Raw genomic sequence first — 15,765 nt, 5'->3', positions numbered from 1 at the left:
CCTCTTGAAACTTGAAATCCATGAATTTGTCCACAAGATGGGTCTTGGACAATTCCTCCTCCTTCTTGAATTGAACATCTAAGTTGTCCCATATTGCTTTAGCAGTGTTAAATTTACTATAGATTTCTGCAAGACGATCTGAAAGACAATTCAACAAGTAGTCTTTGCAGAAATCCTCATCTCTAAGCCATTGAGATTCATCAATTTCTTCATTCGTCTCAGCAAAGGTACTCAAAACGGTGTAAAAACAGTTCATATATTTTAGACCGAATTGAGTCTTTCACTTCCATCAGTTAAACTCAGATCCTCCAAACGATTGAAGTTTGACCATCTCAAACGGCATAGCATTCTTATCCATTGTATATATTTAGAGGAAAATAAAAATTGTAAAGAGTGCACCTGATTGGCAAAAATTCAATCCAAAGATGACGCTCTGCAAGCCACTAAATTGTTGCACCAATGAGAATCAGCAGGAAGTATTTGGACACCAAGATGATTCGGCTAACAATAATCCAACCAAGACTCGGCCATGAAAGATGCTTGTTAGAGTAATTAGCGTTTAAGCAAGAATGCTTAAAGCATTACACCCAAGGTATCTAGTTTGGAATACCAAGTTTGTTGCCACCAGCCCCTATATATAGAGATACACTAGGGTTATAAGAGGTTAATGGGCTCCAGCCCAAATGGGCTCACTACACCTGATCCATTACCTATTGGGCTTATATTAGAACATACGTGGGTTATATTATATACCCAACAGTTGTTGTAGCAACAAACAAACATACTAGATTACTCATGTTTGATTATATTAGTAAGGGAGGTTGGTCATGAGGGGAACTTTTGGATTGGGATTCTTGATACTTGGGAGCAGCACAAGGGCTCGCCTATCTTCACCACTAATGTATTCCTCCGATTGTTCGTCGTGATATCAAGGCCTATAACATCTTGTTCGGACTGTAATTCAATCGACTTCCAAACTCTAATTCTTAGGAAAGCCCTTCCAAATTTCGAAACCAAAGAACGTCTTGGACGCATCAACTTTCTGTTGCTTCAACAACAAACGCAATTCAGACTTTCCCTCACAAAAAACACAAATCTTAAAATCGAATGAAATTAGAACAATATTGTAGACACCCCATTTTGACCGTGCCCTGCACCGCCATGTTTTATGCTTAACCTCGTCAAATCAGTGAGTTGGGATCATAAATGAAACCCTGAGGCAGCTTGGGGTCCCACCAGGGTCCCTGTAAAATTTCGTAAGGATCCGAGCGTTTGCCTAGCGTACGAGCTAAGGCAGTGTTGCGGTGCAAGTTTAGAAGGGCGGAGGTGAAATATGTCATTTCCCGTACAAGAGGGCATTCTTGGAAATTTCTATTGCTTCCTCTACAAGCAATGAGTGAGGGCCTTTAGATTATATTAGAGGGTTAGGATCATGTAGAGAGAGGGGAATCTTTGCCCCATTTTTTTTTTTTTACTTGGACGCCCCCCCTGTAGGTCATAATTCGTTAAAATTTACATAGAGGAGGGCTGTCCAAGGGAGAAGAGGGGGGTCAATTTCATCATCTGGTTTTTAATAAAACCCATCAAACTAGGGTTTGCAAAAGGGGAGAGCCTCATTTTTCGTTCGAAGCAAGAGAGAGAGAGAGAGAGGGAGCCATCGTCCCATCCAAATCGCCATCTCCACCCATCCCATACCCGACCACCACCACCACTTCCTCGAACCGGCGACCACCACCAACACCCGCGGCCATTTTCTCCTCTTCCTCTGCCCATCATCACCACCTCCACCCTTCTTCTCCAATACCGCCGCCATCAAACCCACCTCCGGCTACCACTCCATCCCATTTCTCTGCAAACCCACACCCAAACCCCATTTTTTCCGACCACCCCCTTTCCACCTCCGGCCAACCCGAACCTAATCCGGCAACCTCCACGCATCCCAGACCCTCTTCCCTCAGCCACAACCTCCACCCTCTTCTCAAACCACCTCCTCAAACCCAAACCCATTTTTCAAACCAAACCCCTGTTGTTTAATCCCTAAACCCCTAGCAACGACCCTGTTTTCTGGCTAAATCCCCATTTATTTTAGCCGTTATCCAGAACCCATCCATCACCATCTCTTCACCTGAGATCCGGCCCATCATCTATCTCTTCCATTTTCGTCTCGGCCACACCCCGTCTCCACCATTGCCACCACCACTTCGAAACCCACATCAAATTCTCCACCGAAACCACCATTATCATTAGACCCCATCAGATCCCCCATTCTCTCCCATTTCCAGTGACATAAATCACCTTCTTTGGCCACATTTCCGCCACCCTCTGCTCATAAACCCCTCAGCCATTTAAAAGAAGAAGTTGAAGGAGGCTTGTCTCACATCTCAACACGCCCAACGTCGATCCTGTGGCTACGGTGATTCCCCAGGTATCGGAGAAAAGAGCGAAAGAGGTAATATATGTTCTCTTCTTCTATTTCTAATTCCGGTAGATTTTGCTCGTTTGGTTCTTCTTCTTCGATGGTGCTTGATTCAATGGCATGTGCTTGCTTATCTCTATTTAGAGCATGATTTTGCTTGGTTAAAAACAGAATATTCTGTTCGGTTCTAAGATCTGATCTTGCATTTTTGCGGACAAGGCTTTCTTTATGAAAATTTGATTTGTATATCCCAATCAGCTTAAGTGGTCGTCTCCTTGCAAAGCCATGAAAGGGTGATTTCATTGTCTCTTGTGTTTCGATTCTAGATTACTTTCTCAGTTTGCTTTTGGACGAAACAGACTGTGTAAACTTCTATCCTGGGGTATGTACATAGGGTTGAATTTAAATGTGCTTAAGATGTTGTCCTATGAAGTTCAAGTTTAGAGCATGCTAATTGATTTTTGAATGTAAGGCTTATTTTTGTTTCAGTGCAGCATTGGGATTCTCGGATCTTGATTAACCTTTCATCTTGCTGATTGTATCCATTTGGTTGGAAAAGCATCATCTGATTTATATGCTCATTGTTATTCTTGTCATCCGTCTGGGTTCTTTTGGCCCAACCTTATCACTTTTATTGCTTGAAGGTTCTGTTGATATGATCATGCCTTTCAAGCAAATGTCATATAATCCAAATTCCTAGAAGTCTCAGGTTTCAATGTATTATGGTTGAAAGCTTCCTTGCATTCTTTTACCTCCATCTATGTTTACACGAGGTTATACCTGTTAAATGTCTCCAAGAGCTTAACTGAATATGATTTCCACCAAGCAACCTATGTTTAAGTTGCCACATTCGCTCTTCGGCAATTGTTTTCCGTGGCTTCATATATGTGTACATCAAGCATAACTCCTTCATTGTTTTTGTTGTGATCCTTTCTTCGGGATTTCCTCCCTCTCCAGGCATATTCTTCGCACATTCTTCGGGATCCTTTTCGAGTTTCGGGATCGCCGTCGATTTCGGGAACACTTCTCTCGGGTTTAGGTGGCAATGACGGAATATTTCTTGAGCCAACCCCTTGCCCTTCTTATCATTTTTTCCCATCTTAGGGTGTTCACAGGGTTTGAGGGGTTTCCTTTCTTTCCGGGACTATTCTTTGCACGTTCCTCGGGATCATTTTCGAGTTTTGGGATTCTCACGATTTTGGGAACACTTTGTCGGGCTTAGGGCGATGAAGGCGATAGCCCAAGCCCATCTTTAGGGGACTCGCTCAATCCAAGTAGCGCTCCCCTCTTTTGTTTAGTAGGCCTACCCAACCTTTTGGATTTTTTTAAACCATTTTTTTTTAAAAAAAGAACCCTTCTCTGGGCAATGATAAGGATACTTGGAGCCCGTCTTTATGTTTTGTGGCTCAACGCTTCGCACTTGGATCTGCACAAGTTGATGTCCCCTGTATGCACTGAAATTTTTACTAATTGGGATTATCATAATCTTTTGATATTTCTAATACTCTTCTTATCTTAAGCATTGAGTTAGGTTCTGAAGACAATAATGAATGGACTGTTCAGGTGAGATTATCTTGAAGCTTATCATATTTGTTTAATTTTATTTAGATAAATTGTTTTAGGAAAGAAGGAGATCAGATGACTACTCTATTCGATATTATCGACATGAGTACTGTCTGATTTCAAGGCGGGATTAGAAATATTATCTTGTGTATTATGATATCAGATGATTACTTTAGCATCATCTGATTTCATCCCCATATTGGGGTGGTGTTTGTGGTTGGGCATAGAAGTGTTTGATATTGTTTTTTGCTTTATTAGGCTATCCAGCGGCTGGTCTGGACTAATTTATGTTGTTTATCATTTTATGATTGCTATAGGTTGTGTATTTTTTAATTGAAAATTCTTCTTTGCTTAACACTGGATTTATTTTTATAAGAATAGAATTGAATTTGCGATTATCTGGTACCCTTTTCTTCTCTCTTTGATAGACTAACACAGTCTTATAGATTTCTGTTAAATTTCTTCAGATACTAGAATCCCCTCTCATTGCGAGGGCGATGAAGGCGCTAGCCCAAGCCCATCCTTAGGGGACTTGCTCAGTCCGAGTAGCATACCCCTCCTTTGTATATAGGAGACTTGCCCAGTCTCACTCTCTTGCTAAACCTCCTCTTTGTGCATCGTTTGGTTTTGGGAGAACACCCTTCTCGGCTTGGCAGCATACCCCTACCCTTATGGGTATTGGGTTGCACATTTATTGCACCCTAGGGCTAGGTAGCTGTCCGGCCCGGCTGGGTGTTTTACCTTTGTCAAATACGCACAGGGTCTCTTATTCCTTTTTTTACGTCATTTGTGTCTCGGAGACAAGCCTTGTCTCGTGTAGAGAGTTTCCCCTTTAGGATGCTTACCTAGCCTCATGTTAGAGTGGCCTCCTCTTTTAGAGTGAGTCTTTGACTCGGTAGTGTTATTAGAGAGTCTCTGACTCATTTGTTCCCCTCTTTAGTGTTGTTAGTTCGGAGTTTCTCCTTTAGAGTTGTTGATTACTTCGCTTTGATTAGAGGCTAACTCAGTCTTATTAGAGCTTTGCTTGCTTGGGATCTTGGATCGTTTTCTCTCTTCTTGGGACGCTTCTTTACGTGTTGTGGTTTGTCTCTTTGAGACGCTAGTTGCTTATCCGGGGTTTCCCCTTTTGCTTTAGGGCTTTGCCCTAGTTTGTGGTATTACTTGCGTGTTCCCTTTAAGATTGAAAACATTTAAAGGTCCTGAGCATTGGAAAAGCTTTAAAATCCAAAAACATTAGAAATTTAAAACTCAAAAACATTTGAAAACTTTAAAAATATCAAAAACATTTAAAAATATAAAAAACCTTAAAAAAATATAAAGTGTTGAGTGTTTCTTTTAGAAGCGTAGTTTGAGAGTTCGTTTTCGAACTACGTTGGCTTGATCCTCTCTCACGAGGTACGTAGTGCAGCTCGGGACCTTCATCCCAAGTCCAGCCAAACTTTGTAAATAAATGCTTTAACCCGTTTTCTTCAAAACCTTGTTTTCAACAAAATCTTCCTCTAGAGTTAGGAGTTTGTCCTAGATAGAGAGTTTTAGAGGTAGGAGTTCGTCTTTGATGTGTTGTGTGTTTGTTTGTGTTTGTTTTAGAGTTAGGGGTTTGTCCTAGAGTTATAGGAGCGCCTCCGTCCGGTCAGTTGGCGATTCAGATCGCCGACTGATGACTAGGTCTAAGATGCGCTAGTGATCCCATTGTTTTCCTTAGGAAATACAGCCTAGTTACACAGGTTGTAGGAACCACCTGCATTAGCTTAGGGCTAACCTGCATTTAGTAAGGGCATATAGGGTATCCTAAAATCTACGATCCATTGGAATTTAAATAATCGCATAAGAAGCTTTAATAACTGGTCCGGTCTTTTAGATCGAGTCTAGGATAGAGGTCTAGGTGTCTTAGGCATCCTAGTTTAGAATAGGTGCGAAGAACTACGTTGCCTTGATTCTCGTGGAGGCGGGGATACGTAGGCTTCTTTGGATGAATACCAGACCATCCGAGGACTCGGGCTAAATTGTTTAGAGTCTTAGGATTTGTTGTGTTGTGTTATATTGTATATTTTGTTGTGTTTTTCTTGTTTTCTTGTGCAGACCTATACTTTTAGCTGTAGCATGCATGTGTTCGTCCACCAGAACTTAGACCCCCTTTAGGCATGTCACTCATAACCTAGCTATGCTTAGGCAACACATCTTTCATTTTATTTTATGGGTGTTTATTATCTTTATCCTCAGGAAATGCATGCTTAGGTAGACGACTCCTGAGGATTGTTCCCATTTCACATGATTTTCGCCCAAAACTCTTCGAGGTTAATAATAAATGGCATAAGAGACCAAGCGTTCGCACTCGGGCGAATTGGGGGCGCTCTTCGGACCTTCTCCATTCGTCATCAGGCACGGACCTTCTGTATCTCTGGTTATCCATTGCAAACAGAGCATTTGTTTTGGTTCCATGGCTTGTCCATGGATGGCGACTCTGAGTTATTTTTAGGTACATCTTGGTTTCGAGCCCTGGCTCTTGATCAGGATGTATCTCATTCGTTTTGTAACGCCACTCATGCTATGCTGCGAGGGTGGCATCCGTTTCGAGAGTTCCTTGGTAGAGCTCTCCTTCACTTTGTGGAGATCTTAGAGGATTGCAGGAGGGATCTCGCGTCCCTCGGCGCCGTCCTCAAGATCGGGGTCCACAAATATGGATGGAGTTCTTTAGAGTTGTAGGTCGAAACAAAGAGGTTGAACGGGATGTTAACCTAAAGAGAACAAGCAGGACTCCATACCTGAAACGAGACGATCGTTAGGAATGCCCTTGAATGAGTGGATCGATCAAACGTAAAATTTAATTTTACATCAAAGCAACACCAAATCAATTTGGGATGAGAGGTTTTATTTAAAAGAAAAAACAACTAAAGCATCCATTAACAACAAATAAATCACGCAAGTGATGACACCCTAGGTTTGCCTCTATGGTCTTTGAGATATTGAACAAAACCATCAATATATCGACCATGAATCTCATTTTCAGCAGAGAATATCTCTCTTACTGCTCTTGCTTTGGTTTTAATCTCCTCACCCTCATCTTCCACCATTACCAATTTTAATGTCTTAGCAATGTCATTCTTCGTGAAAGACCCGTCGCATTCATTCCTCGGCACCTCTACACCAGTCTTCTTCTCTACCATCACTCGAGAATTCAAGATTTGGTCACCTATCATGGGTAAGAGAATAAGAGGCTTCCCGAAGCCAAGGGCCTCAATGACTGAGCCCCAACCCCCATGGCAGAAGAAACCTCCAATTGATGGGTGCGCCATGAGCTTAAGTTGGGGTACCCAACCCTTGCAAACAACTCCACGGCCCTTGGTTCGATCCTCGAACCCCATCGGTAGCATCTCCTCCCCCGCATCGGGTAGAATCCGGAGGGACCAAATGAAAGGCAATCCTGATAGCTCTAACCCAAAGGCTATTTCGTGCACGTGTTCTCTAGTAAAACTTAGCTCACTTCCAAATGAAACAAAGACTACGGACCCTGGCATTTGTTGGTCTAGCCACTCACCCTCTACCAACTTCCCATGCCCACTTGTATCTTCTTGTATTGAAGGAGGGAGTAGACCCAATGGAAGTACCGGTTTCTTGTATAACTCACAAAGGAGACCAAACCAATTCGGTTCGGCTTCGGTGCAGCTACGTATAACCACAAGGTCACACCCTTGGATTGTGGAAAAGATCCTGTAATTGAGACACACACCGGACACATCTTCTATGGTGAAAGCCTGAAAACTTCGTCTAGCCTCAGGGGGGCGGTACACTACTTTAGAAGGGAATGGGACCCACGGAGGAAGCACAGTTAATTGATCTGGTGATGTACGGTTATCTTTGTAGGGCATCATCGAGGGTGGTGGTGGGCCACCGAATCCACTCATCGCAGCACTAAATGGTCCAAAGTAGGCACATGACAGCATAAACTTAGCAGCTACACAAGGGACCCAATAGTGAAATATGTCACATACAATCCAATCTGGGGTTGGGGTTGCATGTTCAAGGAACACTGACAAAGGTCCCTCTAGCCCGTCGAAAGCCTTGAACAGGTACTCGCCCTTGGCTAGTGGAACGTCTCTGGTGGCCTCGGCATCTTTCGGTAGGCCCTCGACGTGAGGCAAGGGAAGGTTCACTAGATTTATCTTGGAGGATAAATCTGGAGGGATGTTTGGAAGCCTAGCAATGTTTTTGGGGGTAGAAATGAAGGAGATACGATGACCCCTTTTGGCTAAGCACTTGGAGAGCTCTAGAAATGGTATTATGTGACCAAAGCCTAACCATGGGAACATAACAATGTGAAGCTCTACTTCTTCATCACCTTTCATTGTGAAGGATATGGAATGACGAAGATAAGTGTGGTGGCAGTGAAGGACCAATAGATGGGATGACCACTTTTGGCTAAACGCTTGGAATACAAGGCCATTAATAGAGTGACTAGGTGAGAGTGGGAATTAATAAATTGCATTTCTAAATGGCAACAGGAGGCACATGCGCAAGTAATCCGTGCAGACCTTGCCATCACACTACTTAAATGAATCTCATCATTTAATTAGGTGGGTCAAACTGGATGGTCGGCCACATGTTGGACATAGGCCAGCTACACACACATTAATTGAATGATAGGATCAGTTAAGTATTACTATTTTCAATGCTTCTTACAGGGAAGCGCACCAAAACCAAAATCATAGCCCATATGCCTTTGTTGAATGTGAAATTAAAAGGTCAACGTATTCATTTTTATGTGTATTTGGCTTCTTCTTCTTTTCTCCCTTTAGAAGTGAAAAATATTGTAGTGGATAACAATTTGAAGTGACCACCCTAAATGTCATTTTAAAGATGAAGGAAAAATTGCCAATGGTGGACACCAAAATACAAGAATTGTGGACAGGAGACAATTTTGAAAAATTATTTGAGAGGGACAAAATGGGGTTATCAAGTCTAAGAAAGCGGGTTACCAACCCTCTAAATGGGGTTATCAAACTCTCGAAAGGGGGTTATCAACCCTCTTTAACAATTTTTGAAAAGGGTGTCCCCAGTTCACAATTCTTGTATTTTGGAATTTTTCCAAAATACAAGATAAAAGCCAATTTTTCCAAAGATCAATGATAAAAGCCAACTTTGCAGTTTCTACATAGGGTCATGAATGTGAAATCAAGACCAGTACATCTTGAATAGCATCATGAGCCAACCCACATGGTCTTGGTTCCATCCTGAACGGACATATGTGCGTAAGATAAAATACTACAAAAATCAATGGCTTGGCTTTTTCTTAGTTGAACCTTAAACCGAGGCTCAATGGATCAAGGTGTTTTCAATGGCAATTGGACAGGCTTTTCACACACAATCTGCAAGAGAGAGAGAGATTCTAAACGGCAACAAAAGAGGCAAATGTCAAATGTGCACCCAATCTGCGCGGATCTTGGCATCACACTACTGAAATGAATCTGATCCTTTAATTAGGTGGGTCAAACCGGATGGTCAGCCATATGGTGAAGACTTCATTTGCAAATAAAATACTCCATGTTAAAATACACAGATCTAGTGATAGATGATTCATTGGTTAATATTATAAAATAATTTTTATAGTGTGATCCACTTTACAAGGGTGCCCTTCAGTATATCACTACTCATATTATAGATAGTTGATTCATGGAAAAATTGTTAGAAAAATGCAAAGTTTTGGTTAAATTATCAAGTAAGGGTACGTTCTTTTTATTTGTGAAATAGGGGCTGCCAGTGCTTTTAGAAATCCCAAAGGACAAGAATACCCTCCCTATCCCTATGCACTTATTACCTTCTCACCTACCACCTTCTTCTTCCTCAAGACTTTTCTAACGTGGAAAACTCCATGGAAGGGTTTTGAAGGTTGCCATTTACAACAGGGTTTGGTAATCATGAGGGAGATAGAGAGATAGAGAGAGAGTGTGTGAGTCGGACTCTTGGAACAGGGTTTGGTAATCATGAAGGTTGCCATTTACAACAGGGTTTGGTAATCCATTTTCTTTGCATTTTTTAATTCTAAAACATCAAAATCAAGCTTCAATTTATAATTGCCTACATGACACTAAGATCACAATGTATATCCCTATTATCCTTCGAATTTTTACTCAATTTGAAAATAAAAATCTTTGGAATTATCCGTATTCTACTGGCTTCCGTCGGAAGTCCGAACAAAACTTCGGACTTCCGAATGGAAGCCAGTATACAAAACCAAAGTATTGGTTACATTCGGAAGTCCGAAGGTTTGTTCGGACTTCCGAACAAATGTTCGGACTTCCGACGGAAGACAGTCAAACTTTATAGTTCGGTAATTGTCATATGTAAGTGCATCCTTTTGGTATTTTTTTCGTAATTTTAATACTTTGCTTCCATTTTTTCGTAATTTTTTATTTAAAACTTAGCACTTCAGCCACAAATCCGTACTATTTTTTACAAGTAATGATTACTATTTTTTGCAATTATGCTTTTGCTAGCCACCTTTGCACCCATATTACTTCTGCTAATCTTTGCATCAAAGGATGGGCCACAAGCCGAGAAGTTGCCTCGGCAAAGGTGGCTAGCAAATTCCCATAAAAAAAGGGAAATATTATCCACACTACTGTGTTTTGATGAGTGCACTCCTCATTTAATTAAAAGTACGGTATGGCCCCCCATAGGATGATCCAAAGCGTCAATTAGATGGGCCACAGCCTAAATTGGTTGTGTCCCAAAAATCATTTCCATAGGTTGATCCTAACCCTCCGATCTATAAAGGGTTAGGACCAACCCTCTAACATTCTGATCAGAAGGTTAGGATAAACCTACGGAAATTCTTTTTGGGGCACAACCTATTTAGGCTGTGGCCCATCTAATGAACGGTTTGGATCATCCTATTGTGCGGGCCATAGCGTACTTTTAATAAAGTGAGGAGTGTTCTCATCAAAATACGGTAATGCGGATATCATTTCCCAAAAACATCTTAAAAAATACGGCAAAAATCCGGGTGACACGCGGGTCGACCGGGCCCGTACGGGCCCGGCATGGGAACCACATTTTCTACCCCGGAACCACTAGGGAACCAAATTTTATACCTCGGACCCACTAGGGAATCACATTTTATACCCCGGAACCACTACGGAACCACTAGAGAACCACATTTTATACCCCGAAACCACTAGGGAACCACATTTTATACCTGGGAACCACTATGGAAGCACCCTAGTGGTTCTGAGGTATAAATGGTGCTTCCATAGTGGTTCCAGGGTATAAAATGTGGTTCCCTAGTGGTTCCGAGGTATAAAATCTGGTTCCCTAGTATAAAATGTGGTTCCTAAGTGGTTCCGGGGTAGAAATTGTGGTTCCCTAGTGGTTCCGAGGTATAAAATGTGGTTCGCTAGTGGTTCTGTGGTAGAAAATGTGGTTCCGTAGTGGTTCTGGGGTATAAAATGTGGTTCCGTAGTGGTTCTGAGGTATAAAATGTGGTTCCGGGGTATAAAATGTGGTTCCCTAGTGGTTCCGGGGAATAAAATGTGGTTCCCTAGTGGTTCTGAGGTATAAAATGTGATTCCCTGGTGGTTCAGGGGTGTAAATGGGGCTCCCTAGTGGTTCCGAGGTATAAATGGTGCTTCCATAGTGGTTCCAGGGTATAAAATGTGGTTCCCTAGTGGTTCCGAGGTATAAAATGTGGTTCCCTAGTGGTTCCCTAATATAAAATGTGGTTCCCAAGTGGTTCCGGGGTAGAAATTGTGGTTCCCTAGTGGTTCCGAGGTATAAAATGTGGTTCCCTAGTGGTTCTGTGGTAGAAAATGTGGTTCCGTAGTGGTTCCAGGGTATAAAATGTGGTTCTGTAGTGGTTCCGGGGTAGAAAATCTTGTTCCCTAGTGGTTTCGAGGTATAAAATGTGGTTCTGTAGTGGTTTCGGGGTAGAAATCTGGTTCCCTAGTGGTTCTGAGGTATAAAATATGGTTCTGTAGTAGTTCTGGGGTATAAAATCTAGTTTTGTAGTGGCTCCGGGGTATAAAATGTTGTTCCCTAGTGGTTCCGGGGTATAAAATGTGGTTCCCTAGCTGTTCCGAGGTATGAAATGTGGTTCACTAGTGGTTGCTATGTATAAAATGTGGTTCCCTAGTGGTTCCGGGGTAGAAAATGAGGTTCCCTAATGGTTCCGGGGTATAAAATGTTGTTCCCTAGTGGTTCCCTGTGGTTCCGAGGTATAAAATGCGGTTCCCTACTGGTTCCAGGGTATAAAATGTGGTTCTTTACTGGTTCCAAGGTATAAAATGTGGTTCCCTAGTGGTTCCGGGGTATAAAATGTGGTTCCTTAGTGGTTCCAAGGTATAAAATGTGGTTCCGTAGTAGTTCCGGGGTAGAAAATGTGGTTCCATAGTAGTTCCGGGGTATAAAATGTGGTTCCCTAGTGGTTCCGGGGTATAAAATGTGGTTCCCTAGTGTTTCCGGGGTATAAAATGTGGTTCCCTAGTGGTTCCGGAGTAGAAAATGTGGTTCCCTAGTGGTTTCGGAGTATAAAATGTGGTTCCCTAGTGGTTCCGAGGTATAAAATGTGGTTCCGTAGTGGTTCCGGGGTAGAAAATGTGGTTTCGTAGTGGTTCCGGGGTAGAAAATGGGATTCCCTAGTGTTTTCAGCGTATAAAATGTGGTTCCCTAATGGTTCCGGGGTATAAAATGTGGTTCCCTAGTGGTTCCGAGGTATAAAATGTGGTTCCGTAGTGGTTTCGGAGTATAGAATGTGGTTCTGTAGTGGTTCCGACGTATAAAATATGGTTCCTTAATGGTTCCGAGGTATAAAATGTGGTTCCCTAGTGGTTCCGGGGTAGAAAATGTGGTTCCCTAGTGGTCCGGGAGTAGAAAATGTGGTTCCCTAGTAGTTCCGGAGTAGAAAATGTGGTTCCTTAGTTGTTCTGAGGTATAAAATGTGTTTCCCTAGTGGTTCTGAGATATAAAATGTCATTCCGTAGTGGTTCTGGGGTAAAAAATGTGATTCCCTAGTGTTTTCGACATATAAAATGTGGTTTCGTAATGGTTCCGGGGTATAAAATGTGGTTCCCTAATGGTTCCGGGGTATAAAATGTGGTTCCGGAGTATAGAATGTTGTTCCGTAGTGGTTCTGAGGTATAAAATGTGGTTCCTTAGTGGTTCCGAGGTATAAAATGTGGTTCCCTAGTGGTTCTGGGGTAGAAAATGTGGTTCCCTAGTGGTCCTGGAGTAGAAAATGTGGTTCCCTAGTGGTTCCGGAGTAGAAAATGTGGTTCCTTAGTAGTTTTGAGGTATAAAATGTGTTTCCCTAGTGGTTCCGGGGTAGAAAATGTGGTTCCCTAGTGGTTCTGAGGCATAAAATGTGGTTCGGTAGTGGTTCGAGGGTATAAAATGTGGTTCCCTAGTGGTTCTGAGGTATAAAATGTGGTTCCGTAGTGGTTACGAGATATAAAATGTGGTTTTGTAATGGTTCTAAGGTATAAAATGTGGTTCCGTAGTGGTTCCAAGGTATAAAATGTGGTTCCCTAGTGGTTCCAGCGTATAAAATGTGGTTCTCTAGTGGTTCCGGGGTAGAAAATGTGGTTCCCTAGTGGTTCCGGGGTATAAAATGTGGTTCCTTAGTGGTTCCGAGGTATAAAATTTGGTTCCCTAGTGGTTATGGGGTAGAAAATGTGGTTCCCACGCCGGGCCCGTACGGGCCGGGTGGACCCGCTTGTCACCCGGATTTTTGCCGTATTTTTTAAGATGTTTTTGGGAAATGATATCCGCACTACCGTATTTTGATGAGGACATACTCCTCACTTTATTAAAAGTACAATATGGCCCGCACCATAGGATGATCCAAACCGTTCATTAGATGAGTCACAACCTAAATAGGTTGTGCCCCAAAAAGCATTTTCGTAGGTTTATCCTAACCCTCTGATCATAATGTTAGAGGGTTGGTCCTAACCCTTTATAGATCGGAGGGTTAGGATCAACCTATGGAAATGATTTTTGGGACACAACCAATTTAGGCTGTGGCCCATCTAATTGACGCTTTGGATCATCATATGGGGGGCCATACCGTACTTTTAATTAAATGAGGAGTGCCCTCATCAAAACACAGTAGTGTGGATAACATTTCCCTTTTTTATGGGAATTTGCTAGCGACCTTTGCCGAGCCAACTTCTCGACTTGTGGCCCATCCTTTGATGCAAAGATTGGCAGAAGTAATATGGGTGGAAAGGTGGCTAGCAAAAGCATAATTGCAAAAAATAGTAATAATTACGGATTTGTGGCTGAAGTGCTAAGTTTTAAATGAAAAATTACAAAAAAATGGAAGCAAAGTATTAAAATTACGAAAAAAATACCAAAAGGATGCACTTACATATGACAATTACCGAACTATAAAGTTTGACTGTCTTCCGTCGGAAGTCCGAACGTTTGTTCGGAAGTCCGACTCGGAAGTCCGAACAAACCTTCGGACTTCCGAATGTAACCAATATTTAGGTTATGTATACTGACTTCCATTCGGAAGTCCAAAGTTTTGTTCGGACTTCCGACGGAAGCCAGTAGAATACGGATAATTCCAAAGATTTTTATTTTCAAATTGAGTAAAAATTCGAAGGATAATAGGGATATACATTGTGATCTTAGTGTCATGCAGGCAACTATAAATTGAAGCTTGATTTTGATGTTTTAGAATAAAAAAATGCAAAGAAAATGGATTACCAAACCCTGTTGTAAATGGCAACCTTCATGATTACCAAACCCTGTTCCAAGAGTCCGACTCGGAAGCCCGACTCTCTCTCTCTCTCTCTCTCTCTCTCTCTCTCTCTCTCTCTCTCTCTCTCTCTCATGGTTACCAAACCCTGTTGTAAATGGCAACTTTCAAAACCCTTCCATGGAGTTTTCCACGTTAGAAAAGTCTTAAGGAAGAAGAAGGTGGTAGGTGAGAAGGTAATAAGTGCATAGGGATAGCGAGGGTATTCTTGTCCTTTGGGATTTCTAAAAGCACTCACAGCACTATTTCACAAATAAAAAGAACATACCCTTACTTGACAATTTAACCAAAACTTTGCATTTTTCTAACAATTTTTCCTTGATTCATTGGTTTAAAAAGTCGAGAGGGTGTAACTGGATTTATTCCCAAAAAAGGAAAAAAGGAAAAGAAAAAACAACCCTACTATCCCTAAATCCAACTCAAAAGCAATAAAAACTCCTAAATTTCTCTACTTTGACAACAACTTATAAGTGGAATTCTAACGCTGCGGCGTGCAGAAAAGGGACACTAGGCACATGAAGATCATATTGTAAGCCGAATCTTTGCAAATAAAACATTTCGGCTGTATTTAACCCACACACCCGCGCGCGCGCCGCGGCCTCTCTCTCTCTCTCTCTCTCAATTAGGTGACGTTCCAACGTATTATTTATGGTCAAACAAGAAATGTGAAGTAATTATCTTGGAAGATCAAAGAGGTAGTAGGCTAGGAAATTGATATTGCGATTGGACAATCTTAGCTATTCAGCTAGCGGGCCTGCAAATTGACGGCTGGAAAAAGTGGGGCAGAAAAGGAGCACTGGTTCATATTAACTAGCAAATCTGAAATTAACTTCGAATAATGAGGAACTTAGTTGGCGCTAATCCACTATTGACCAAAGTTGTGATTAAGCACAACCCATTGACACCCCTTAAAAAGAGGTACAACTAAGACTGGCCATTAGGGTGGACTGTAATTAAGCGCACACACAATAATTTTCTCATGATGGTGCCATTGAAAAAAAAAAAATTTCATGATAGAAATACTTAAGGACTC

General features: G+C 41.9%; 1 pseudogene; it reads right to left on the bottom strand.

Annotated features, from left to right (window-relative positions):
- Positions 1-6,894: 6,894 nt before the first annotated feature.
- Positions 6,895-8,322, bottom strand: LOC143882713 (UDP-glycosyltransferase 91C1 pseudogene; annotated as a pseudogene).
- Between the last annotated feature and the right edge of the window lie 7,443 nt (positions 8,323-15,765).

This window comes from Tasmannia lanceolata, unplaced genomic scaffold (genome assembly GCF_043159265.1).
Source record: "Tasmannia lanceolata isolate RefF3 unplaced genomic scaffold, GAP_Taslan_0.1 ptg000008l, whole genome shotgun sequence".
Classification (NCBI taxonomy): domain Eukaryota; kingdom Viridiplantae; phylum Streptophyta; class Magnoliopsida; order Canellales; family Winteraceae; genus Tasmannia; species Tasmannia lanceolata.
This window is presented reverse-complemented; position numbering and strand designations above follow the sequence as displayed.